At 39.8% G+C, this 26,380-nt stretch overlaps 3 long non-coding RNA genes across 5 annotated transcripts; all 3 read right to left on the bottom strand.

The window, feature by feature from the left end:
• Positions 1 to 232: 232 nt before the first annotated feature.
• LOC124266282 lies at positions 233 to 2,146 on the bottom strand. Its single transcript, XR_006895717.1, has 3 exons — positions 2,087 to 2,146; positions 676 to 1,563; positions 233 to 440 (listed from the first exon to the last, which is right to left on the bottom strand). It is a non-coding gene; the product is annotated as an uncharacterized LOC124266282 (long non-coding RNA).
• Positions 2,147 to 7,000: 4,854 nt separating this feature from the next.
• LOC124266281 lies at positions 7,001 to 9,239 on the bottom strand. 2 transcript variants are annotated; one of them, XR_006895715.1, is made up of 5 exons: positions 9,131 to 9,239; positions 8,385 to 8,746; positions 7,645 to 7,733; positions 7,370 to 7,412; positions 7,001 to 7,096 (listed from the first exon to the last, which is right to left on the bottom strand). It is a non-coding gene; the product is annotated as an uncharacterized LOC124266281 (long non-coding RNA). The 2 variants fall into 2 exon arrangements; XR_006895716.1 differs by lacking the exon at positions 9,131 to 9,239 and adding an exon at positions 8,831 to 8,845.
• A 4,903-nt stretch (positions 9,240 to 14,142) lies between these two features.
• LOC124266280 lies at positions 14,143 to 25,545 on the bottom strand. Of its 2 annotated transcripts, XR_006895714.1 has the most exons (7): positions 25,427 to 25,545; positions 24,989 to 25,278; positions 24,226 to 24,284; positions 23,802 to 23,841; positions 22,674 to 23,481; positions 21,722 to 22,425; positions 14,143 to 14,153 (listed from the first exon to the last, which is right to left on the bottom strand). It is a non-coding gene; the product is annotated as an uncharacterized LOC124266280 (long non-coding RNA). The 2 variants fall into 2 exon arrangements; XR_006895713.1 differs by lacking the exon at positions 14,143 to 14,153 and having other exon boundaries at positions 21,702 to 22,425.
• Between the last annotated feature and the right edge of the window lie 835 nt (positions 25,546 to 26,380).

Raw genomic sequence — 26,380 nt, 5'->3', positions numbered from 1 at the left:
CCAATCACGTGCACTGCATATTGAACACCACAACATAGATTTGGTCTTGTGCACCACGCATAAATGGCGCGCACTATTAGTGATATTACTTATAACAATAAAAACACAAAAACAATATGTTAAAGTACAAACTCACATTGAAATTAATAATCACTTCAAAACACCCTATATGAGTTTGATCTGTCATTTACCGAGAAGTATAACTAGATCCCACCTGTACAACTAGAAAACTGTTATGAAAGTCTATACAGAATGCTGCAATATCTTCTCTCTTCGATACTATGGATGTGGACAACCGGATGGAACTGTCAACTGCCAGACAGTCCTTCCATGTGGGACCTAGTGATAAGACAATCTGTTCCCTAGTACGACCCCGCTGATCAAACTCATCATCACACAGGCTTCCATAAAAACAGTATCAATACGGATGTATGTGCCACCTGGAAAGAAGATATTAATTGATGCTATTATCATTAGTGTGGAACTATACATGAATACATTATTATCACAATTATGTTTTCATGGGTTTGAGAGGAATGTTGAAGTCAAACGCATGCAGATCTCTGTTTGTGCATAGCATAACGCTTCACACAATTCGTCATAAAAGCCCATCATAGATAACCATGGTTGTCTATATATCAGTATTACTTACTATTTAACCACAGGAATACAAACCTGAAGTATAAGGTTGAGTTGACTGACACAGACTTCCAGTCCATCCTAACTTGCAGCTTGTACAGACATCTGTGTCTTGTTCACATGTCAGACAGTTGGCAGGACAGGTCACATGACAAGAGCTGCCCCGAAATCCCGCGTTACAACCCTGTACACACCTTCCGTTCTTATCACACATGGAATCCTTACACTGGAAGCTACATTCACGCTCACATTTGTCACCATAGATGCCTACTTTGCATCCATGTTTGCAAATCCCTGACCGCCTGGCACATGTCCCCAGCAGACAACTTACAGAGCACATTGTATCACATTGCGATCCGTGCCATCCGTCCTTACATTCGCCCGTACTGGTCCCATTACTCTGGAAGCTCTTTGCGGTAGCCTGACTACACGTCCTGTCACATTTCTCTCCCCACAGACCAGCACTACAACCATCTAAACATTTCCCAAGAAAAGAGCCTTTCGTGTGTACACACCCTGGAGGACATCGTGTAGTACAATGCACCCCGCACCATCCATCCTCACATTCACCAACACAATCACCATTGATCTGGAGACATGCTCCTTTCTGACAGTGTGTACTACAAGGTCGATTACATGTGGCCCCCCACCAGCCGTATTCACATCCTTCCTGACACCTGCCAGTGTCCCGCTCACAGTTCACTCGTCCACCTCTGTTGGGTCTACAGTGATCAGGGCAACTTGTGTTACAGTATTTCCCCAACCAACCAGGCTCACATTGATAACAGATTCCCGTCTGATCACACCCAGTGTTGCAGAATGCACTTTTATTCAAACACTGTTGCCCTTACCACCCGTACTGACACTCTAAACAGTTGTCATGGTCCTCTCTCATACACCTTCCTCTGTTCACATCAGCAGCACCTGAAGATGGAAGATGGGTTAGTGAGTGAGTATGGTTTTGCGTCACTTTTATTCTAATCCCCATAATTAAATGGCGGAAATCAGCTTCATTCATCAATTTCTATCCTTGTGGGAAATCAAACCAAGGCCTTACGCAACATAGCCTGCTGGGCAGAAGATGAAGCAAGTATTAGGTAAATAGCATTTACTGTTGAAAACGAACGATCACTACTTCAGCAAAATAAAATAACACTGTCTTCCACTCCACTCCGTTTACGAGACTATCATTTAATCCCAGAAGTTACCTTATTAATAAATACAATCCAAAAGGATCCCAGAACAACCCTAGAGCCGAGGCCAGCTAGACCAGTGTCTGGGAGACAGACTGCCCTCGTACATGTAAGCGACAAAGAAGCAGGCCAACCATCTGCGATACCTTTATTTAGGTGATTGGCCAAGTTATGTCGGTTTGAACGAGACGGTTACCCGCCCAAATAGTCTACATTGTTAATATGAAATCATGACACAAAGAATAAATACCTACCTGCTGCACGTAGGACGATTCCAAATACAGTCACTAGAAGACCCTGGAGGAGGACAACAAGCTCAATAACTGTACTCATCATTGACACATTTGTCCATTACGATACTCATGTCGAACATTTCTGAATTCTGAATAATTGTCTTAAATGTCCTACGTTAAGCAAATTACAAGCAAAAGTACGAAGTACAATGTGCAACACATGATTTGTAAATATCCATATTCTGTTATAGATATGGCACCTGAAGCAGAGTCAACATAAATTCTACTTTTTTCGTGCAGTTTTGATCATAGCGATGGCAACGACCTGTAAATAATCGAATCTGGATCAGAAAACATCCAATCAACAATTTCAGCAAGCATTATCACCTGAACATATTGATCATGACTCTCTTCTCTATTCGCATACACCCGCAAACTCTCTCTCTCTCTCTCTCTCTCTCTCTCTCTCTCTCTCTCTCTCTCTCTCTCTCTCTCTCTCTCTCTCTCTCTCTCTCTCTCTCTCTCTCTCTCTCTCTCTCTCTCTCTCTCTCTCTCTCTCTCTCATGTATGTGTGAAATTACATACTGTAATAGCCACTGTGAGGCAACTGGCTATCACATTGACGACTCATGCACAAATGTATACAAACATACACACTCTATAAAAGATACACACTCTATAAAAACATACACACCCTGTAAAAACATACACGTGCACTCACTACATGTATGGCTAACAGCTCATATACGCAATACGTGACGACAGGGTACAGTCAAGAGCATGCGGTTGAAGCAAGTCGTATTTCGTTTGTTGGTTTATTGGTGGTGGACAATGACAAGCCTGAATCACACTATTAAACTGTGTAAAAGTAGATTTTACTAATCGATAAAGGCTCTTCTATTTAAAGGGTTGTGTGCAGAGTGTCAGCTCGAGAATCCCGCTCAACCAGAATTGATATACTTTAATCTTTTGACCCACATAAAGAAAAAGTGAAAGTGACAAAATGGTATTGAGCACAGGCTACTGACCTTAACAAGCATACCAAAATGTGTTATAATACTCACACATATTAATACTATCATGAAATCAGTCTTCAAAATGCTCTGTTTTCAATTTTATGTTTGTTTGTTTGCTTTTTTCTTGTTTATATAAATAGTCTGGACCAAACATTCTAGTGGTTGACATAATGAGCATCGATCTACGCAACTGGGATACAATGACATGTGTCAACCAGGTCAGCGAGCCTGACCACCCGATACCGTTATTCGCCTCTTACGAGAAGCATGGGTTGCTGAAGACAAATTCTAAACCCCGTGTTTACATCTTATGAATTCGTGTTTTAGGGGATTAGAAATTCCCAATACAATTGAACAATATAGTTACATGTAGGTGTACCAGAGTTACAAAATATGCCCTAAAGGGACATGTCCTGTCCCCCAAGATTCCATCATCTCATTAATTGAAAATATTTGTCGCTGGTAAACACATTTTGGATTAAATAGACTGCTTGACACAAACAGTACTTTGTGAATATGGTTTCAGTAAAATGCAGGTGCGAGCGCGTGTGTGTAACGGGGCTTGTAGTAAACTGTGTTTAGTAGTAGTAGTAGCAGTAGTAGTAGTAGTAGTAGTAGTAGTAGTAGTAGTATACGTACTCATGTCATTGTGAAGAATATCATCAGGGCTATTACGGCGTCAGAACGTCAAACATAGGCTAGCGTGTACAGATACAGCAGAGCTGCCGTTGGCGTAATCGGTTACATGTCTGTGTTGTCATTCTGTTAAATGAGTACATCTAAGAGTTTCAACTGACGTGTGACGTCATTGCACAGAGAACGGATATATAATGAACTTCGTTATTACATTTGAAAACAAGGTGAAGTGGACAAAATCCATCAAAAGCTTATTACAATCCGTGCGATGATATTAGGCATTGGGTGTATTGTGAAATTATATAAATTGTAAAAATAAAGGAAATTTGATGGGCAGTTCGGACATCATTCTTGGTCAGTGTATCATTTAGTTCCTCTTCAGGTTGGTGTGGCGACAGTGTGTGGATGACATTAACTGTGAAGGAATGTAAGAAATTGTTCATATGAGGGATTTTAATATGGTGGTTGTTACAGTATGTGTGTTGACTAGATGTGTACTATTTTAATAGTATCCTTGTTTTTATGTGTGTCTCATAGGCCTAAATAGGCCGGACTCTGTACCGGGGTGTATTACACATTGTATTATACACTTTTTTCTTTCTTTCTCTTTCTTATAATTTTATGTCATGTTCGATACCAAGATCCCATCAGACCCAACAACAACATCCGTCGGAATCACCAGCGATCTTGCTTCAGCAACTCTATAATCTAACAGGGATTGCAATGCAGTATCAGTGCAGGGTGAGATCCTCCAGTTTAATATGACAGCACTTCAATCACAGCCTCATGGATGTCATTTGTAGGAACCTGGAACCTAAGTGTCCTTGTACAGGCAACGCCCGTCTATGTTTTCAAGCAGATTGATATTGTACCTGTGGTTGGTTCAGGAGAAACCATTTGGCCTTCAGTTCCCAACCTTCTCCTTGGTCCGATCAGTAGCAATGACCTGAAGCATCACTTAATAGGGCGTGGTAATCCCCCGGGTAAGCTTGAGAGACATGTCCTTCTGTGTTTCGGTTGATCAAAACTTTTCATAGGTTCAGAATGGAAATGTCAGAGAGACGAAGTAAGGATTATACATTGATAAGTATTATCTATCAGTAACTTGTCACTATAAATGTAACCAACTGATAAGACTCCATGATACCACATGCACAAAATGAATATGGCATAGATATATAGACATTCTATATCACCTCCATAACTAGAGAACGTAACTTAGATCGGTTTGGAAGGCAAATACGTCCGTTCAGTCAATTGTGGAGTCTTATCAATGGGTTAACTTTAAAGGGACAAGTTACATATAAATAATACCTGCATATTAAATAACCTTTACATCATTTGTGACATTTCGATTACGAATCGATATATTTATCTATATATCTGTATAGTTGTTACATGTACACCTCAAGTGGAATGGACCCGTGAAGTTCCGGGATAGAATAGGTCTTCAGCAACCCATGCTTGCCACAAAAGGCGACTATGCTTGTCGTCATGTCATCGGTTCCCAATTGCGCAGATCGATGTTCATGATGTTGATCACTGGATTGTCTGGTCCAGCCGCCATATAGCTGGAATATTGCTGAGTGTGGCGTAAAACTCAACTCACTCACTCACTCACTCACTCAAGTTGAATGGTAGTGCCATCCAACAGTGGCAGTATTCAAACACTAATATAATAGAGATACCCTCTTTCTTAGAGTGCAACATATAGGGGATCATCTGATCCGGGATTTGGAAATTTAAACTGGTTTCAGATTCAGCTGACATACCCCCAAACAGTGGGAATAAAGATAGGTAATCTTCATCTTTCCATGGTTCCACAAATATTTCAACACGAAGCAAATAACAATTTTTATTATCTAATATCTTCATTCGTAGTAATACAAGCATACACTCATGAAGTGTTATTCCAATAAACACAACAATTTAAGTCTTGAAAAATTAGATCAAAGTAGACATGATTGTCATCAAACAGACATACATACTGCCATCATGTTATCTCTATCGATCTTTGAACCCGACCCGCACATACATTACATGATAACATGCCAACTATTCTTTTTCAGTTCTGTATCAAACACGAGAGCATTGAGTTTTGTTATGTTCATTGTCGATCTTTAACTGGTCCGTACTGGATGTACACTTGATATTGACGGCCTCTGGAACCGCCAATTTACAAATATAGGAACCAGTGTAAAACTATGATGATTTGTGTATAAAGTAACGATGAGAGTAACCAGGAGTAACAGAACGTTACTGGAGCTTGTCCTGCATCCAACACCTGAAACAAGAACGTGAGGACATTAGGCACTAATACACTAGTCATAGGGTACACAGTGATATATGACACGTGATGATGAACTGGTCTTCGCAACCCATCCTTATTGTGGGGACTAGCTCAAGCTTGCTGATGCGGTTGATGAATGTCCTCGTACCCCATGTGGGTAGATGAATGACCATGACGCCAATCACTGGACTGTCTGGTCAAGACTTGATTATACATAACATACCGCGGCCATATAGTATGGCGTTAATCAAGTGAAACAAATAAGAAATTATTTAAATTAAAGCATATTTTAGCAAAACGTCATAAATCGTTTAGCGCTCATATACCTATGGATGAACCTTCAGGTGGTGGTGGTGGTGGTGGTGGTGGAATCAGGAGAGTCCAGTTGGTGTCTGGTGTTCTGACAGCACAGGAAGGTCCAGTCCAACTCATTTTACATTGAGTACAGGTCCCCGTGTCTTGTTCACACAACAAGCAGTTGATAGGGCATATGTCGTGACAAGTGTTGCCTCTGAACCCATCTATGCACCCTTTAAAACACCTTCCATTTCCATCACACTCTCCATCCTTACAGTTGGCATCGCATTCCTCAACACATGTTGCACCAAAATACCCAGGCTTACACCCGTCTTGACATTTCCCTGTTATAAATGCACATGTACTATTTAAACAACCAACTGAACACCGTTTGTCACAACCCAAACCGTACCACCCATGTGTACAGTCGCCGATACAATGACCTGATGTCTGATGACATGCCCCTGTCTTACAGTTAACACTACATCGGGTTGTTACACGTGTCCCCCCACCAGCCCTCCCTACACCCCTCCAGGCACCCCCCACCATCCCGATCACAGTTCACCCTCCCATCTCTACCCGGTCTACAGTTGTCAGGACAGTCAGTGTTACAGTCTCTGCCGTGTTTACCAGGCACACATTGTTCACAGATCCCATTATCTTTATAACACCCGGTGGACCAGCAGTTCGTACAAGCCCTCTCACACTCACGGCCATGCCACCCGTAGTAACACTCCACACACTGACCACTGCCCCGTCTGGCACAGTTGGGACTCTGTATCTTGGTAGCATCTGTAACGATAAGATATAGAAAACATTTAAATTGAAATATAGCGAGCCCCCCAAAACGTTAGGGATCGTCATTATTTGGAGGATATTCTTATGGAATTGTGTGTTTCGTTTCACGGCAACTTACCATATTAATAACATAACTTGCCTAAAACTTCTCTTAAACAGAATAACCCCAGAAATATTCTTGACCCATTTTGTTCACTATGTATCAGTGCATAATATTTGATTTTAATTACTGATTTATTAAGACAAAAAGTTGAATAATATATTTACCTGCGTGTACTGCTAATATTACGACTGGTAACAGTCCCAAAAGCTGGAAGAGAAAATTATGCAAATTCATTTTCTGTCTCACTTCTACTGTACTTTTTGTACAAGCACATGCTTAATCACACGGGGTTCATTTCATCTTAAAGTGATATTATATGTCGAACATTTTTTATCAATAAATGTTGTAAAGAAAAATAATGATGGAACATAGAAGTCTTGTGTTCATCGTTGTTGTTTTTCAATGTGAGATGGTTATATAACTGACCATACATACTCACCATATAATTATTTGCCATATGAAAACTTCGTGTCTTGAACATGACTCCTCATATATCCTTTATCCTGTACTCCTTATATATCTCGGTTCCTGGAACATCATCCAGGCATATTAATATCTTCGAATATTGTAGATATAATTACAATTACAGATTGTATTGAAATATTGTTTGACTGATACAAACATGTGTAATTTCTTTAGTTTTAGATGACTATTCTAAAATCAGTGACTGAATGTGAGCTAATACTGGCATTGCTAGGGCTACAAACAATATGGTGATCTCGGGTACAAATGATTTGATCGGATTTGTGGTTTCACACAAAGTCAACACCACCAAACGTGTTAGATTGTATATAGGGATAGAATTTCTTAAAACCACATTACCACGAATACCGCCCCAGTCTGTCTGAACATGAATTTAAATATTAAAAAAATGTAAGGATACCGTTGATACAACAATGTGATTTGGAGAAGCATGGTAACCTACTCCCTAAGGATACAGACATAAACCCAGCACTGCTCCACGGGTAATGTGAGTAAGCTTCTGGTATGGTATGAAGCGTCGTCCAGATTACAATACCGAGTAACAAACACAAATGGCGGATACGATCGTCACATAAACTGGCTCGGTAGTTGAAGCAGATATGTGTTACAATATATACATTAGATCCCTTACTGTTGTATACTCAGTGAAACAAACATCCTGTTCATAAGATAAGTATTAAATGGACATATACTTACAACAAAGCTTCTAACAGCAAGCAGCATTCCCAGTTGTAACCACGGAAGAATGTTGGTACTTATCAACAATATAACACAGTTGATAAGTTAGTTTCTCCTCTGTACGAAATACCTCTTGTTATTAGAGGTAGCTATGGTTTACAACTGACGACGATAGAGGCTATGGAAGGATAACACTGCGCATGAACATTACCTACATCTATGTATAGACCATTACTCCAGAGGTTGTGTTTTTCCATTGCTGAAACGTCGGCTAAAGTTCAAACGATTCGATTGCTTACCTGTCGGTATACGTGACTGTAAAGGCGGGTCGACCCGACCTCGATATACATGCTTACATGCATATTCAAAAGTAGTCGTCTCTGTGGAAAACAAAATAAAATGAACAACAACTCAAGCAAGATATGATATGCTTCTTAATCCTTCATTTACAGGTTTCGACTCACTTTTGAAGCACAGTGTTCATATGTGGTTCTATTGTACATAGTCCCCCATGCGTGTATCCATTACATGTATATTGTACCGTTGGCCAAAACAACGTGGATATTATGTAATCTGTAACTTGTAATGTTAACTTTCTATGAACGCAACAAATACTGGTAGTTACACCCAATCTGTCACTCTGTGATATGTGTTGTAGTCTCACAGGTTTCCAAATTTGTTTCTGTTTTCCTGAGCTGGACTAAAAAAACATCTTTAACCAGTTATTACACAGGTACATGTCACAATGTAAGAAATAGGTTCACCGTTTTGCCATTTAAACCTGCAATGGTTCCTTTTGAAGATCTATCAGTTGTATTACATATGTAGCTGAGAGCCTTGTGTCGTATTGTTCTCATGACAAGAATGAATCTGTTTAAAATAAAAGGAAGATGATTTAGCAACGAATAAGTGTTCCGACACATGCAATGTGTGAATAGTCCTTCGGTGAGTACAGGGCGCGACCGGCATAGTCATTTCGGATTAGAAGCTTTCCAGAGTTGCTTCCCTTAGAGTTGCTCCCCCCATATAAACTCTGTCAAAAAAGAAACGCAACCCCTGTCCTCAGATATGAAAAATTCGTTTGAATGAAGTTATTGCTTCCAAACTAAATTTTATTCGAATGTATTGAAATGATACACGTAATTAATGAAGATTACCATCCAAACAACTGCATTTGTACGCATAAGTGTATTTTATTGCTTATTCCGTCACAACGCATGAAATGACCCTCATGGTGACTTCGCACAAAAAAAACACATGCAAATCATGAAAATGGCAGTTAATGTAGGGGTGTATAAAAGCCCATGTGCTTCCGTATTATATTCATTCATTTGTCGCCGAAAAGCTGTGTTAAAAATGCCACGATTGAGTGCTGCCGACCGAAATATCGCCATTGGTCGTGTTCAAGCCGGAGAAAGTTTTGGAACTGTTGCACGGCACCTAAATGTTCACAAAACAACGATATCCCGACTTTGGAGCCGCTACAACAACTTCAATTTGACCAACGATCGCCCGAGAAGTGGAAGGCCAAGAATCACGACCCCCCCTTCAAGATCGGTACATCCGGGTCCATCACCTGCGTAATCGGCATGCCCTACCAACCGTGACTGCCACACAAATACCAGGTTTGAGGAGAGTGTCAGCTCAAACGATTAGGAACCGTCTGAAAGAAGCGGGTTTACGTGCCTGTAGACCAGTTGTTGGACCTGTACTACGCACCCTACATCGACGCCGACGACTCAGGTGGTGCAACAACGTAAGGATACGGACTTTACAAAACTGGAGGCGAATCTGGTTTTCTGATGAATCACGTTTTCTTTTGCAACGTCACGACGGAAGACAGCGTTTGTATAGGAGACGTCATAAACGTTTTGCGCCCATCTGCGTCCGACAGGTGGACAGATTTGGCGGAGAAAGCGTCATGGTTTGGGGAACCATCTCATACAACCAGAAATCAGACTTGGTGATCGTTCCAGGGAACCTGACAGCCCAACGTTACATCAACCACGTGTTAGAGCTTCACCTTCTCCCGATTATTGACCAACAGACACAGATTTTTCAACGGGACAACGCCCGGCCTCATACTGCACGTGCAACAATGAACTTTCTGCAGAATTCCAACGTCAATGTCTTGCCATGACCCTCTAAATCACCAGACCTCAACCCTATTGAACACCTGTGGGATACTCTGGATCGACGCGTCCGTCAACGTCAGCCGCCGCCACAGACGCTGCAACAGCTCGCCGTTGCACTGCAGGAGGAGTGGAGAGCCATTCCCCAGGAAAGAATCCGGCGTCTTATCCGTTCTTGTCCAAGGAGATACCGTGCAGTGATTGCAGCGCGTGGTGCTCATACGAGATACTGAGAAAGACGCCCCCCCCTGGTGACAAACTGGTGTCTGTGAGATGACTTTTGAAATGACAATTTTAAACATGCCCATCTGGGTTATTATTCTGCCAAATTTCAGACTTCTGTCTTAAATAATAAAAATGCCGTGTCGTCCTAAAACTTCAGATCAAAATCTCTAAAATACAGGGGTTGCGTTTCTTTTTTTGACAGAGTTTAGTTGTTTAAATGGTGATTGAGTGAGTTTAGTTTTACGCCGCACTCAGTAATATTCCAGCTATATGGCGGTGGTCTGTAAATAATCCAGTCTGGACCAGTCAATCCAGTGATCAACAGCATGAGCATCGATCTGCGATATTGGGAACCGATGACATGTGTCAACCAAGTCAGCGAGCCTGACCGCCCGATCCCGTTAGTCGCCTCTTACGACAAGCGTGGGTTACTGAAAATCAATATTCTAACACGGACCTTCACGGGTGTTGTTTAAATGGGTTGAGAGGCAACACTTATCATGAATCCGCCAGGTTAACTGTTTGTTGTGTAAAGAATGTCCGCCTTATTGATAATATATATCGTATTTCATTGTTGTTTGTTCACTGGTAATATATATCCAAGGTGGGCGTGTTTCATAACAAGTGTCGCCATTCGATCCGTGCATCCAACCTTTACTACACCTTCCATCGCAGCTGCTTACTCCTTCATTTTCTCCACTATATGCAGTCTTTTCTTTCTGAGGATAGTCAATACTGGGTATTCTTTTGCACTGACGTTCTATGTCAAATTTAACTTGATCGATGTTTATACTAGGGGACCTAAGTCCCCGAGATTCATAATAAGCTCAGTTGCATATTTAAGTATGTTGAGTCATTTACAAAAGCAGTGTTTGGTAAGAGAAAATAAACTGACAACCCCACCCCACGCACCCGCACCCCCGGCTGTTGGCGGATATTTCTCCAACTGACAACACATGTCCGTCTGCGGGTCCACAACGTTTAATTGTAGGCTCTTCACAAGCAGCTAAAGGCACAGCTCCCAGGCTCTAGATTTTCATCAATATAACTAAGTACTGACAATGTTACCAGATATCAATTTCAACCAATTTGTAATATTGTTTCAAGGCCAGTATATTAAATATACATGAATATATACACATGCGTATCAAAAGAGTTCTCCTCGAATACGAAACACATTGTAAAGATATTTTGCTAACATAAATTTATGATCATTGGAATTCATTAAAGATATTAACCCATTGATATTTCTATTGTGCTTGAAAATAAGAGGTACATCATCACGAAGAGTTTGATACATTGGACATTTATATAAAATATGTATTTCATCTTCCGTTACATTACATAAAGCGCATTTAGAATCAGAGCTTTCATAATCTCAAAAACCTTTTCTAATACATTGTATTCCTAGCCTGTTGTAACAGCTTCTGAAGGTAAGCAGTACTTTACGATGTTTAACATTATTAAGATAAAAGATGTACAATTCTGTAGTAAATGATGACTTAATAATAGAATAAAACTGTAACGAGGTTTTGTTTGTAAGTTGCGCATGCCATTCTTGCGTATACGTACGTGGCACAATCAATTAATCTTTTCTGAAATAGCTTTAAAAATAAATCAATATTACCTACTCCCTGCTGTATCCAAACATGACCAAAACCATAAGTGAATATAGTTGCATAACATTTGATGCCCAATTTGCATATTTTCCATGACGCGTTTGTTTCAACATAAGATAAGATTGGTACGGGTATCTATATGATGGCATGGCAATCAATCTCAACCAATATCTGATACAATTCGTATAGGTGTTGACATACAAGGGATATCTCCCACCTTCTCCGTACATAACAACATTCGGGAAGGATTTGCTGACATTCAAGACAAATTTACAAAATGATCGATGAAACGATTCTAGTTGATTCATTTCCCTATATCCCCATATTTCGCTCCCATACATCAAAATTGGTACAATCTTCATATCGAATATCTTAAATGAATCACAAATATTTATATCATATTTACGAATAGACTTTTTATAGGAAATAATGCTTTGTTCGCTTGTTGTGCCAGGGAGACTATAAGAGTGTTGTAGATTATCCCTGGTTGTGCTAAAATAGTACAAGTTCTTGTCCAAACAAGTTGAGGTGTCATCATAACACCCAGATACTTGTAGGCATTAACTACTTCAATGTCTGTACCATTTTATGTCCACATATCAAATCTAGATAGCCGACCCCCGTTTCGAAAAACAATCACTCTAGTTTTGTCAGTATTAATCTCCATGCCCCATTTACGACAATAACTATGAAGAAAATCTAGTAGTTTTTGCAACTTGAGAGGTGTATCAGCCACTAAAACGAGATCATCTGCAAAGAGTAACGATAAAATATTATACATGTCTTCCGATATAACTATTCCATGATAAAAAATATCACTCATAGATTCAGACAGTTCCTTAATAAATATTGAAAAAAGCAAGGGACTAAGAGCACACCCCTGTCTAACCCCTGTGGAACAACTGAAATAATCGGATAGTTTCCTCCCTTCAATTACAACTGCTGATTTATCTTGTTGTACAAGGTTTGGAGAACTTTAAATATGTTTCCATGTATACCATTTTTCAAAAAAAGATAGAGAAGATTTTTCCTATTTACCATGTCAAACGCCTTTTTAAAATCGACAATTGCGTAATATAATTTAATCTCGTTGTAGATTTTTGTATAATAGATTGTAGAATGAATATATTGTCAATTGTCGAGTGGTGTTTCCTAAAACTTTCGACCTGTTCATTGATTCTGCTGTTAATTATAGTTGTAAATAGTTTGCTAATACAATTCAGCAATGAAATGCCCCTATAATTGCTAGGTTCATTAACATTTCCCTTCTTATGAATGGGAATCATTATTGCTGAACTCCAGGCTTCCGGAAATTTTCCTGTAGAAAGTATACGAGAAAACAATATAGCAAGATATGGTGCAATAAATTCCTTGACTTTCTGGCAAAATTCAGATGGTATCCCATCATCACCAGATGCTTTATTAGGTTTCAATCTGTCTATTGCTATTTTAACCTCATCAACGGCTATGTCAAAGGAAAGATCATCTTTATGCAAGTATTACAGTCATGGGAATCATGTTCAACGACATACTTATCTACAAAGTCATCAAACACCGTGTCCCCATCAGTGCTTACTTTTGGGTTCAACAAATCTTTAAAGTAAATATGCCATGATTCTGCAGATATATGACATTTCCTATCTGATTTAGCTTAATATTTCTTAATCAGACTCCAGAATGCTTTGTAATCGTTAATCATAGATGCTTCCTTTATGGTCCTTGTAACACCTTCATTAAACAACCTTTGTTTCACTTTACATACATGTTTGAAGGTTTTTCTGGTCTGGTCATATAAAGTGTACTTAATTACTCTTAGATGGATACTTCCTGAAATGTTCAAGCAATCTATACTTACTCTTCTGTAAATATTCACGCTCTAAATCAAACCATTCTGATTGTGTTTTTATTGAACTTCTTTTCTCTTGCAATCATGGACCTACCACTATAGTGTAGGATATCTATGAGACTACCTGCAGCTGTATCAATGTCATCATTGAAAACATTATCCATGAATTTACTAAGACAATTACTTACATAATCTGATTTCATCTCATTGACATATTCTTTTCCGTTCTCCCTTCTCCACTTATATACTAATCTGTCAGGATACTCTGACACAGAAGGACATATGTTCATATTTTGGTCATAAAAAGCTGAAGTGTAGCTGCTAAAGGGAGGTGATCAGACTCAGGGCGTGACTTATTACTTTAAAGTCAGTCACTGATGTATATAAGCAAGATGAGACACATATATAGTCTGGGGTACTAAAACCACTGTGGCCAATTTATGTAAAGTCACTAAACAGATATTATCTATATGATCATGTGGTACTTCGTCCCCATTCCACTAGTGCAGTGCTCATCCGACCGTATAAGTCCGTCTAAAGCAGCAGTCGCAGAATCCCAAGAGTATGTCTGGAAGCTAGACTTACGTGGATGGAAACAGATCATTCCTTTAAAAATGAACTAGAAATCTAGACTTGCTTCATTTCGGGCTTAAGCATGACAGAAAGGGCTGTGCGGATGGGAACATAATGCGGTACAGGGACTGTGAGACAAACTAGTCGTTTCACCCGCACCCTAACCAGCGCAGCAACTGATCGGAGCACGCCTGATCCGTGACCTCGCTACATCCCCCTTTAAGGTGTTTATCGAGTAGAGATGGGGAGGATACTCTAGGAGAAATGCAAGGAAGGTGCCTGTCTTATAGGATCTCTCAGCCGCAGTAAAAGTGTTATCCAGTAATTAGTGTGACGCCTACCACCCTCTAGAAACTGTTGTCCCCAGGTAACAACCACAGAATGTATCGGGTTACTAAATACTAAGGATATGCGTGTTACAACCCAGCGCAGAATTCGTCGATCGCACACTGCACGAGACACACTGTATACTGCATGTGATAGATTGCACTATAAATTACTACTTGTGCGAGGTCTTCAGAATCCAGTGTCTTTGACTCCCTACTGGGGAATTCAACACAGCAACGAAGTGCATAAGCGTATGCAGGGCATGTTTTCACTGAAATTGATTGTCTTTTCATAGAAGAAGACAAATACATAAGTAACTTTAATTCTGATATTTGTTTGGCCTATTTAGTAGTGCCTATGGAAAATCCGCATCAATATAAGAAAAGACCCATTAAAAAACTATTCTTTTCTTACATCTGTGGTATTCGGGAATTGAACACATACAGAAAAATCATTTATTGTATATTTTGAATCCATATCACAGACTACACTGCAAGCAAAAGCAGCAGAGAACAGCAAACTAGATTGAACCAGATTTTAAGGCAATGAGAAACACAGAAATAGAAAATGTTGCCCTAAATAAAGTTAAACATGTATAAATGAGATCGAAGTAGACAATAAGTTACAATTACCAAGAAAACATAAACGGTGGAAATAACACCAACACAAATAACACCTATGGGCATGGTGGAGTTTGACAACTTGTCCATGAACAGAGCAAGACATGAACTCAGGTGTCGTGACCCACATAAACACAATCACTTGCACAACAGTCATCGTGTTATCTTGATTGATTATCTAACCACGCGCATTCTTGTTACATGATATGATATACGAACTGTTCTACTTACACTCCAGTTGTTGTTGTTATTGCAGGTACATTTTGGACAGATTACGTTGACAGATACACATAAAGCCCTTCTTATTTTACATTCAGTGCATCTCCCCGTGCCTTGTTCATACAACAAGGATGTTTCTGCATGTTTCGTGACAAGGACAATACAACCTTGAACACCCCTTCCATTCACATATCATTTTGGTTTGTTACATATACTGAACCACAAAAGAAACGTCGCCTTTCAAAACCGAATGCAAAATTTTGTTCTTACAAGGTGTTGTTGTTATTATGATTGTACTGTTTTGTTAACATGTTTTTTCAATCCAATTTGACAGTTATTACCAACGTCGGTGTGTTTTCTGATGAAAAAGCATATCGACCAAACGCACCGAAAAAGGCAGAGATGGTAAAAGGTTCCGTATGACATTCGTGCATGCACGTGCACGTCGTGATAACCCTACCAATGAAAGCGAGTCGCAAAGTCGTTTGAAATAATTTTTGTTTTGACACAATCACCATGCCACGAGAGATCAGAGGAACCAAGTCTTGTGACGATTTCAAGTTGTCGAGTGCACGGAGGGTAGCCAATCATTTTAATGTTCATGTTAGGACAGCAGGAGTGGTATCAGGTCACTAACAGCATTCAAGACGGTCAACGCAGTGGGCGACCTTCAGTAACATCACAACGTCAAGAATGACAGGCTGTGCGCAACCATCTGCAGGATCGCTTCCCCAGAGCAACGGAAACAGCACGCCAGACCATTTCTGACTCAAAACAGACCCATCAGTGCCGATACAGTGCGTCGACGTTTGCGCGGACGAAACCTCTGCTGTCACAGATCAAAGCGTAGTCCTGTCCTCACCGCTCTTCACCGCCAAACTCGACCACAATAGGCAGCTCAGCATCAAAATTGAGGTTATCGACAATGGAGAACTGTGCTGTTATCTCATGAAAGCCGATATTGTGTTTCGACAGTCGATGGCAGAGTGAGAGTATGGCGAGGGCGTGGTGAAATGTTTTCCAATGAGTGTATTGTTGAAAGAGACTCGTGGGGTGGTCCAAGCATCATAGTGTGGGGTGCAATCGGTCTGAACAGTTAGTTGATACCGTGGTGTTCCAGAATCTTGGTCCAGGATGAGGAAATGACATGACAGCTGCTCGCTATATTGGTTAAATCATAAGACCCCACGTTGTACCACATTTTGGATATAACAGAAATCATATCTTCCAGCAAGACAACGGTCGTGCCCACACTGCCAGAGCAGCATTGGACTTCCTAAGACAACATGGCATCCAAACCCTACAATAGCCTGCACTCAGTCCTCCTATTTGATTGTTAAATTAGAGTGAATTAAAGTGTGTGCTTTAAGAAACCCCTATCAGTGCGACATTTATTTTGTGGTTCAGTATATAACGCCGCACTCAGCAGTATTCCAGCTATATGGCGGCGGTCTGTAAATAATCGAGTCTGGACCAGACAATCAAGTAATAAACAGCATGAGCATTGATCTACGCAATTGGGATACGATGACATGAGTCAACCGGATATTCACGGGTTGTATGAATAAGTGAAAACATGAGAATAAGATATATCCTTATCATTACGTCATCTGAAAGGGGTGGGTAGTGTCTCCAAAACAAGCTCTTTCAGTAAACATGAGGGGGGGTGGGTGGTGTCATTTTAAACAAGCGACTGTAGTTTCAAATTGCTTTTCTATGCACGTTAATATCTAAGCTTGATTCTCAAACACACAAAATGGTTCTTGCATTTTGCATGACATTTTGATATTTAATGGAGTTAATTAAACCTCAAGTCCAATATTATTGAATGTTTGTTGAAATATCTTTATTATCATCCATTAAAACCATTCTCTCAAACTCTTAGTTTGGTTATTGCTCGCATTATCTCAATTCCTAAGTGTTTGGACTGGCCCATGGTATGAAATAGGTAACAGGCAGGAGATTAGCAGTGCACTGGACCATGAACATTGTTGTTATAAGTTGTAGGGGCTATGTGATGTAGGGGTTTTGGGAGGTTACCATTATGATGTGTGTGTGTGTGTGTGTGTGTGTGTGTGTGTGTGTGTGTGTGTGTGTGTGTGTGTGTGAGAATAAATAATAAGTAACGTATATATGGTCACACTTGCTATTCTCTACCAACAGTGTGAAGTTAAGCATAATGTTTTCAATCCACTTTTCATCATCTGTATTGTTACCTGGATGGTAGCAGTATGATACACATGTCTTTTCATAATAATGCACACACGTGCACAAGTGCCCCTGTGGGCTTCAATTCAAGTGTCAAATTAAACATTAAACAGTAGAATAATTATGCATGAATTACATGTCATAATGAAAGGTACATTGGAACGCAAAGCGTGTTCACAGATCGCAAATCAGCTATATGACACCAGTACACCTGTTATTTGTACACCTGTCAAGCTGGGGGTGCATCTATCACATGATCCGGACACCTGTAACTCAGCTAAGTGTTGACCTCCCAACAGAAGGACAAGATCAGGTTTGTTGGCTGGAATTCTTCTTTGGCTGTATGTGGGCCTACTCCACAGACGTTTGAAAGCATCTTTTTCCATGACGCCCTGGACATGTTCAGGGTCGTACCATGTATGGACTTCGGAGTCAAAGCAACAGGCATGGCGAAGACGGTAGTAAAAGCAACGAGCCATACCATCATGCCGTTTAACATATGCTGTTTGTGCCAAAGAAGGGCATCCACTGACAAGGAGGTGGACAGTCTCTTTGGATCCGCACGTTTACAGATACACAAACCAGTGTATAACCATCATTTGGCATCTATGGTCATGATTATATTATTGAATTTCGTATTTTGTAAGCTTCAGTATTCCATGAAAAGATGCATTTATATTTTAGATATATAAATACCGTTAACAAATGCCGTATGCTGTCATATTACAACATTCACGTCTTCAGTTCTTTTCCCTCAGAATTTGATACGAATGTCTTGAGTAACATAAAATATATTACTGAATGAAAATTTTCAAAAACATATTACTGATTATTATTTATTATTATAATATTGCTGAATGACAATATTTTTTTAAAACATGTTAATAAATAATTGTTGCTGGCTGTTGAAACATTTGTACTGAAGTGTACACGCTCATATATGTAAAGGAAAATATTTGGGAAGGGACTTTGCGTTTCTCTGATGTTGCTGGGATGATAGGTATGTTTGATGGGACAGTAAAAGAAACTCCAGCCTTTCTTATTTTACATTCAGTGCATGTCCCCGTGCCTTGTTCATACAACAAGGAGTCAATGGTGCATGTTTCGTGACAACGTTGAACACCCCGTTCCATTCACATTGTTTGCATTGATTTGTTATATATTACCACCAATGGTTCTCATTTTATTTTTTATTTATTAAGGAATACCGTTGACACAAATGGTAGACTAATAACTGCGTGTACTGCCAATATAGGAACTAAATAAATCTGGAAGAATAAATGATGACATTTTCACAGCATTTGAATATATTTTTAATTTTTGCTATTATCTGCTGGAATTTATGCAAGCACACACTGGTGGGTTCACAGAAAATCAACACTTTCAACAAACATCATTAGTATCCACTTCCATAGTAAGTATAGATAGAACTGCGTCTTACAACGAACTGATTTTCATTACTGTAATCCCGCTCCCTTCTTTGTCTTAACATTCGAAAACTTGTTAAAAGTTTTGAAAATTTAAAGAATTAAGCATAATGGAATGACATTGAAGCATGCTATGACTATATATGGTAAAGCTTGTAGCACAGGCAGTATGGGTTGATACTCCCCTGGGGAACTGAGACTAGAATCCAGCATTTATAATACTAGTGATTTCAGTTATGGTAGGAAGCCCAGATGAGATGAAGTATTATTATACTGACTAACACAAATAGCCGATATGATTGCCACATAACCTGGATCAGAAGCTGGATTAGGTTTGTGTAAAAGTTGTTTGGTGTGTTGTTTAACGCCGCACTCGGCAATATATGGCGGCAGTCTGTGAATAATCGAGTCTGGACCAGACAATCCAGTGATAATCGATCTTCGGAATTCGGATACGATGACATGTGTCAACGAAGTCCGCGAGTCTGACCACCAGATTCTGTTGTCTTAAGACAAGCATGGATTATGAAGACCAATTCTAACCGATCTTCACACATCACACATGACTGTTGTGTACAACCATATGTACTCAGTGACACATGCATCTTGCTGATAGTGTAGGTAAACGGCGGAGATACATTTACACCAAAGACTATGACAGCAAGCGATAGTACCGAGTATTATTCATGAAGGCAACGTGTATATACCTTATTAAAACATAAAACAGTTAAAACGGTAGTTTCAGTACTAGAGAGGTACCCGTTGTTAATACTTTGACGACTAGGGAAGCCATGAAAGAACTGTACATAAACATTTCCTGTATTCATGAATAGATTGGGGATTCCGTCGTTGAAATGTGGGCTAAAGTTCAAACGTTTGTATCTAAAGCTGTTCTTCTTGTCGGTAAACTTGACCAAACAAAGGCAGACCTAACTTGAAAATGCTTACATAGTCGTTTGCTTCTAACAAAATGCATTCTTCGTATGTATGTATGTATGTATGTATGTATGTATGTATGTATGTATGTATGTATGTATGTATGTATGTATGTATGTATGTATGTATGTATGTATGTATGTATGTATGTATGTATGTATGTATGTATGTATGTATGTATGTATGTCTTATGGTGTGTTAATGTATGTCAATAAGTAAAAAGTAGCGTATCTATAGTCACACTTGTTATTCTCTACCAACAGTGTGAAGTTCGCGTTGGAACGTTGAGCATTATGTTTTCAATAAACGATGCCGCAATCCACTTTTCATCATCTGTATTGTTACCTGGGTGTTAGCAGTATGATACACATCTCTTTTCATAATAATGCACACACAACTTCCCTTGTGGGCTTCAATTCAAGTGTCAAATTTTCAATTTCGTTGAGTAAACGGCAGAAATATTATGCATGAATTACATTTCGTAATGAAAGGTACATTGGAACGCAAAGAGTGTTCACAGATCGCAAATCAGCTATATGACACCAGTACACCTGTTATTTGTTTACCTATCGAGCTGGGCGGTGCATCTATCACATTATCCGGGCACCTGTAACTCAGCTAAGTGTGGACCTTCCCACAGTAGGTGACTAAACGCCCTATGTGTTTCATGCGCAATGTTTATCTCAGTGAAATGTATCGACAAAGGACACCATGTACCGTAATCGTGTAAAGTGTTTACAAAGATACAGCAGATAACCTTTAAAGCGAAGTACACTGATACCACGCACGGCTACAACCGACTTCAATTGCCCCTTTTCAAATGATCCAACGACGTAGTTTCGTTGTCCTAGTCACAACAACATGATACAAGTTTATGGATTTACGCGTAGCGGATTCTTTGTTCATCGATTTTGATACCTTAATTGCCCAAAACAATGCTGCCAGTAACTCCTTATAATCCAGATTCACAACCACAACATGTTTCAGTAATAGACAAAAAGTCAAAATGGATACATATGATGCGATCTAAAAAGATTCCTATCGAAGGGATACATTTGTGAGGTGACATTAATTAGGTAACCGCACATTCTTCAAAAGAAAATTGAACCAAAGCACAATAGCATCCAGCAAAATTCAAAGAGTCAACAAAACAAGGCAGGATGTGACAAATGTAACAGTATATAGCGAGTAACGAATCAGAACAAACAATGTCATGACTTTACTGTATCAATATTCAAGACGTGCAATCGGGAGGTAACTGTACAATCACTAAAACAAGAGCACAATATAAAACAATCGGGGATTACTTAGTGGCATTTGCTTTACAACGACTATATACACTGTTAATTAACGTCTAACATTGTTCTTTTTTAGCATTTTACTTAGCAGTAAAATGTAGGCATGATCATACTACAATTCTCTCAATTTTGGGTCGTACGGAAATTTCATTTTCTGACGCGAGGCGTTCTTCGAGTTGCCAATGGGTGGATTTGAATCACACAGTTGAACATAATAAAGGCATTCTTCAAATGTAATACAAATTATTCACGTTAAATATGCCCTTTCTTGAACGTCATTTTGTCAAGCATTTTGTCACGATAATCTCAGCCAGGTATCATTTTGTGCAAATCAATGGCGATTGTAGTCGAACTCATGGTCGCTTTCTCATGGATATCTAAAAAGGGGATATAGGTTAAATTTGTGCCACTGGCAAGGAAAATTACATCAATTTGCATGGTTATTGTTAAGAAATAAAACCCATGATATGTATTTTGTACCATGTAATTTATAACATCGCTTAAAATGCTAATACACTGGTAACTTTTAACGTTCAAGTACGTTGCTCATGTGATGAGAACTGCTAACATCATCATTGCAAATGTTGTTAATTTAACCTCAGCCATTTGGTTGCAGCCACTCGTTAAATCTGCAAAAACAAATGAAACCAGAAAATTTATTGTCGTGCCATATAAATAGGTTATTGAAACTAATGTTTCATTTTGAAATGTAAATAAAAAGCTTTTCGGTCCCCAAGAACTGTAGTAGGATTTGTGAGATGCCATTTCCCCTCCACAACTATCTTTATCGCACATGCTTCATTGGGTTAGATTTTAAAATCATAAGAAAATCGAAATGGAATAGTTTTATACGACGTGCTAGAAACAGCTTGCCGACCTGGTGTATTTGGTTGGTTGTTAGCATAAGAGACCAGCTGATCGAGACACTGGAGGCCCGTCCATCCCTTCTCGCACATTCTGCAGTTGCCCGAAGTCTGGTCACAGTCAAGACATCTGTACGGACATGTCATCTCGCATTTCTTGCCGTGGAATCCTCTCATGCAACCATTTTCACACTGTCCTGCCATGTTACATGTAATATTCACGCAGTTCACTGAACACTCAGACTGACAGTCGGGGCCGTAAAGTCCTGCTTTGCACATGAGGCACGATGCTGAGTATTGATGGCATTTCATGCAGTCCGCGCCACATCTTTCGCTGCAGACTTCACCTGTCCAACCATCCTTGCAGCCGTCAATGCACCGGCCAGACACGTGTCTGTTCAGACAGTTATGTTTATCACATTTTCGTCCATGCCACCCTTCCATACAATCAGATATGCAGACACCGTCCTCCTGGTAACAAGCCTTCTCCTTACATCCTTGACCACACGTTTCGTTACACGTGGTCCCCCACCACCCTTCAGCACATCCTTCCAGACACTTGCCGCTGGTCCGTTGACAGTACCTCACGTTGTCGTAGCTAAGACGGCAGGTACTGGGGCAGAGGGTGTCACAACCCTCGGTGTATCGTCCAGGAACACACTGATGACACCGCCCTGTCTGTTTATGGCAGCCCCCCAACCAGCAGCTGATACAGGCGTGTTCACACTGGGACCCCCCAGTACCCATACAAACACTCCTCGCATGTGCCACTTTTACACAAAGTACATCTTGATTCATCGCAGACCTTCACACTGGTTCCACCTGGAAGTATCAGATGAAAGAACATCTTCAACTAAATGTATATTAGACATTTAAACCGCACAGACTCAATTCAGTTGCTAAACAACTCTAATCTTTGAGAATCGACTTAAGGACCTACGACTGGGTATTTGGTTAGAGATACGAACGGAGACGAAGGAGTATGTTTTCCGGACATCCAGCACAATCAGCCGGCACATTATTTGTTTGTAAAACTCGAGAACACACAATCTTTACTGGATCAATTTAATTCCAGTATGTAAACAATGTTCCTCCAAGTAGCTTTTGGATCAACATTCCGGTCAAAGCGAAGCTACACTTACAGCAGACAAGCTGAATCACCAACACAGTGAGGAGTGTACTCTGAAATGATAAATGTGTGATGAATCAGATGAATCTGACTTTTAGTGCTTGAATCAGTGTTTTCGTTGATTCAGGGGATGCATAATACTATGACAAGAGAAATAAGACTCAGCTTATATTTCAAACAATACCACGTCGGTGGTCAAGGCAAATAAACAAGCCAATGAAATAGTTACCTTGACATTGTTAAACAATAACAATGAGTAATATTTATCACTCAAACTGATCTAACAAATTACACTGGGTGACACAGTCAATATACCGCGTCCCTAACAACTGTCTCGTTGACAGATCAGCACAACTCGAAGTGTGAACTAGTAAGCGCAGTACGGGTAGCAGTTGTTGGCCGTTATCTCTATTTGACAACACCACACAGACATGTACCTTACACATCTTGCAATATGCAGGTATTCCGGTTTTCACAGATCTTGTTTGAGTTGGTTCTGCATAAAACAAAGGACATGACGTTATCATAGGATCTGTAATTAAATACAGAACTGTAACCTAAATTCGTGGATCGCGGTAATTATCATGCTAGCTCATAAATTAAGTCTCGACTGACGTCACGAAGCGGTACTTTTGATGTACATACAATGCCATGAATCTCTGCATTACACGCAAGTACTCTAAATGTCCAGCACTGAGATGAATAGTCCCAGATCACTAATGCCACGATTACCAAATTCTTTTTTTTCGAAATGTCAAGCGATACCGTTAGCTCCAACCTTCTTACCTTGTCTGCTTTCCTTGGTGTCAATACTTACTGCAGTGGGATGTCGTACATTTTGGTATAAAGTAACCAACTACGTAATCCACGAAACAAGGTGACGTCACATTTTGTTGGCACACGAATGGGTGATGATTGGAAATGGCTTCGGTAAGCAAAGGTTTCATTCACGAGTGGAATATTAGGTATTTTCAGTGAGTAAAATAAGCAGTGCGTATACAAAATTAAATCATGCATTTAAAATATGAATTTCGCCGCACTTCACTTATATCCACAAATCAAGGTTACGCGAGTGTACATAGGTGGGCAGAGATCCATGCTGCTTTATTTATAACCTTACTCTAACGATATGTAAGAAACAAGAACAAATCGTGTGGAATTTTACTGTCCACGAGAAACAGTTCTATTCTCTCAACTCACAGATACTGCGCGTTCCTCAAGCTGCTGGCGATGTCTTCCTCCGGTGACTATATCTCCGGGGTTGAGACTAGTACCTCAACTATAAGTACGTGGGTATGCTTTCACGCCAATTTCAGCAACTCTCCAGGTATATCACGGCGAGGTACCCCAGAAATGAGCTCTACACAGTGCGACCATGTGGGAATCAAACCTGGGTCTTAAGAGAAGTCTATGTTAAGGTATGGGAGTTACGGTCACCTTAGCGCTAAGATTGCTTTGAACAACGGCACCCAGGCTTATTCCACCCCCAACTGAAACAAGAAAACATCATCATTAAATATTGTAGTCTTACATTAAACAATAACAACATCAACAGTAAACATTGTGCAAATACATGCAAGCACAACACATATTAAAAGTTAACAGAAATGTACGTCATATTAGATCTACACATATTACCTTCAATATTCTACAGATAATGCCAGTAGTCAGTCAGTAGTGAAACCTCCAGATTACCCAACCAGCCCCCACGTGCAGTGAGGGCAAAATATTGACATATATCTGCAGTCGTTGTGTAACACTAGCTGATATCAGATAAGCTCCGCCCCTACATGACGTTTAAGTACACCTAAGCCTACTGAGAGTTATTTGTTGCTGAATGCAAAAACTAAGGATATGCGTGTTACAACCCAGCGCAGAGTTCGCCGATCGCCCACTGCACGAGACAAACTGTATACTGCATGTGATAGTTGCACTATAAATTACTACTTGTGCGAGGTCTTCAGAATCCATTGTCTTTGACTCCCTACTGGGGGCTTTGGAATTCAACACACCAACGAAGTGCATAAGCATATGCAGAGCATGTTTTTAACTGAAATTGATTGTCTTTTCTTAGAAGAAGACAAAAACATCAGTAACTTTAATTCTGATTTATTTGCCCGTTTAGTAGTGCCTGTGGGAAATCCGCATCTGTATAAGAGAAAAGACCCATTAAAAAACTCATCTTAAGCTTTTCTGATTTCTGTGGTATTTATCATTTATTGTCAAATTTGCATATTTTGAATCCATATCACAGACTACACTGCAAGCAAAAGCAGCAGAGAACAGCAAACTAGATTGAACCAGATTTTAAGGCAATGAGAAACACAGAAATAGAAAATGTTGCCCTAAATAAAGTTAAACATGTATAAATGAGATCGAAGTAGACAATAAGTTACAATTACCAAGAAAACATAAACGGTGGAAATAACACCAACACAAATAACACCTATGGGCATGGTGGAGTTTGACAACTTGTCCATGAACAGAGCAAGACATGACCCACATAAACACAATCACTTATACAACAGTCATCGTGTTATCTTGACTGATTATCTACCCACGCGCATTCTTGTTACATGATATGAACTGTTC

The sequence above is a fragment of the Haliotis rubra genome, unplaced genomic scaffold (genome assembly GCF_003918875.1).
Source record: "Haliotis rubra isolate DU_JTF1 unplaced genomic scaffold, ASM391887v1 Scf1243, whole genome shotgun sequence".
In the NCBI taxonomy this organism is placed as follows: domain Eukaryota; kingdom Metazoa; phylum Mollusca; class Gastropoda; order Lepetellida; family Haliotidae; genus Haliotis; species Haliotis rubra.
Note: the sequence above shows the minus strand (reverse complement) of the source record. Positions and strands in the feature narration are given on the sequence as shown.